The sequence below is a fragment of the Malus domestica genome, chromosome 05 (genome assembly GCF_042453785.1).
Source record: "Malus domestica chromosome 05, GDT2T_hap1".
In the NCBI taxonomy this organism is placed as follows: Eukaryota; Viridiplantae; Streptophyta; class Magnoliopsida; order Rosales; family Rosaceae; genus Malus; species Malus domestica.
Genome location: NC_091665.1, coordinates 13,366,564 through 13,369,294, shown reverse-complemented (window position 1 = coordinate 13,369,294; position 2,731 = coordinate 13,366,564).

Here is a 2,731-nt window from a genome sequence, read left to right as displayed (position 1 = left end):
GGAAAATAGGACAAGGATTGTCTGCCCTCCATTTCTGGTGCCCTTCACTTCTGGTGCCCTCCTATTTTGTGTGGTCACGGTTAAGCCACGTCAACATTTTATATTATTTTTTTATAGATATAATAAGACAAAAATGAGTAGTAATATAAAATGTTGACGTGGCTTAACCGTGACCACACAAACAGGAGGGCACGGGAATGACACCGGAAGTGGAGGGCAGATAATCCTTGTCCTCGAAAATAAGGGAAGATTTTAGGGATATGATTTAATTAGTGATTTTATATGATATAATTAGAATTATGATATGATTTGATTTGCTTTAGGTTTCCTTGTGTTGTAGACAAGAGATTGTTTTGATTTATTTCCAAGTATTGCTCATTTGTAATCTTATAAATACCTCATTATGGAGAAGAATACAATATTGAAATAGTATTTAAGAATTGTGAGATTGTAGAGAATTCCAAATTTACCCTCAACCCTTTATTTTCAACTTCGTATTAAAGTAGAGTTCGACTCTTGGTCGAACTTTGCTGTGAGAGCTTCCTTATGGGTGGACGAAGCTAATTTTCTTTGTGCACCCACATGCCATGAACGGAGGGTGAAGATTTTCTACAACAGTTGGAAGAAGATAAATTTCCGTTGTCATGACGAAGAAAAAAGGAAGAAAAAGTATGGTTCCGTTGCCTTGGAGAAGAGATTAGGAAAGAAATAAAAAATTTGTCATGGTTAGGATCCGTTTACTATCATGTGTGTTTTTTTTTGTTTTAGTTTTTTTTTTTTGGTAAGTTTAGCTTCTTTTTGAGTTTGAAAAAGAGAAAAAAAGAGGATAAAAAAAAAAAGATGAGAAAAAAGATATTAAAAAAAGGAGAGATTTGGTGTTGGGGCTTCCGAAAAGACGCATTAGTTTCAGTTGCACTTTCGAAAAGATTATCATTTATTCTAATTGGACTTTCGAAAATAGTCGTTAGTTCCAACATATCAAGAGATCTATTTATCAAGCCTTCAAAAAAAGACGTTAGTTCGAGGATTATGATTTGTTAGTCAAGCTTTCGAAAAGAGGTGTTTATTCTAGTTGGGCTTTCGAAAAGATTGGCACTAGTTCTAGCTAGGCATTTGAAAAGAGGCGTTAGTTCTGACGAATTGTGATTTGCTGAGCCTTCAAAAAGGTTAGCATTAGTTTCAACGTATCAATTAAAATTTCCTTCTTGGCAAACTCATGATTTCACATCATGATTTTAAGAGAGGGGGGTCTTGGAAAATTAAAAGTAAAGTATTTTAAGATATGATTTAATTAGTAATTTTATATGATTTAATTAGGATTTGATTTGATCTAGGTTTTCTTGTCTTGTAAAGAAATGATGGCCAAATTGGATTTATGGTCCCCGTGTGATAGGAGCATATTTATGCGACTTAGTTATCTTGTTTTCTTGTATTTTCATAGCTAGTTTCTACTTATTATAATGTTTTAATGTATTTTCGTGTGTTTGTAGGTCCAAATGACAAAGTTGGCAAGAAAGTGCATTTTGGAGCATTTTAGAGCAGTTTTGGGCTGAAATGGATAGCTTATAAGTGGAGCAAGATGGATGGATGAATTTGAAGACCAAAGATGTCAAGGAATGTGCTAAAGAGTTGAAGAAATAAATCCAAGACAAAGAATATAAGGAACCAGCTCAAAAGAAGGAACATTATCCAAAATCTTATCCAACCTTATCTTATCTTATCCTATCCTATCCTAATCTTATCATGCCTTAAATCCAGCTGCAAGGGGACCTAAATACCTGATTTCTAGAAGTCTTATATGTTCCTACATTGGTTCCACATGTTTTAGGCCTTGTTCTTCTAGAAATCAGCCACATAACACTCCTTCTAGAAGTCCCTACAATCCTTTTCCTTTTCCTTTTGGATTTCTGCCAAACCCTAGTCCTTTTCCTTCTTAAATTAGGCTGAATTTATCCCTTTCCTAGCAGGAATTTGTGTCGTGTAACTCTAGCCTAATTCTCTTTGGTTTCTGATTGTTTTAACCCATTCCACTTGGGTTTTGGTTACACAATCCTATTCCTACTCAGCCTTATGTCGTGCCTAGCCTATAAATACATCATTCTGTCACACAAATCAGATCACCACCCCTATATTCATTCTACACCACAATTCACGCCAATTTCCCAGAAATTCTTCAAGTAACGCAACAAGGAAGGAAGAAAGAGCTTTATGCCGTGGCTTGCAATCCAAGGAGGGTTCGAATCTGCCATTGGAGTTGCTGGGACGTTCCTGGTTCTTTCTATCTTTAAATTTGATTCAACGTTGGTTTTAATGTTTATTTCAGTTTCTAAAGACATGTGGAACTAATTTATTTTTAGTTTGTTTGTACCATACTTGACCAATCCCGAACCCACCGAGCACCAGTCAACGTTATACCGTTAAGGACCCAGAAGAGTTTCCTTCCAACCAAGAGGCCAATCACAGCATGACACGTGTCGACATCAGAAGCCAATCATAGCGCGACACGTGTCAACATCAGAAGCCAATCATAACACGACATGTGTTAATGTCAAAACAAAGCTAGAAACTCTTTTCTATAAAAGGAGATCATTCTCCCACAATATTTCCTAATGTCATTTGTACTAAATCATTCACTAGTACTCATAAAAGGAGAGCTTGAACCTATGTACTTGTGTAAACCCTTCACAATTAATGAGAACTCCTCTACTCCGTGGACGTAGCCAACCTGGGT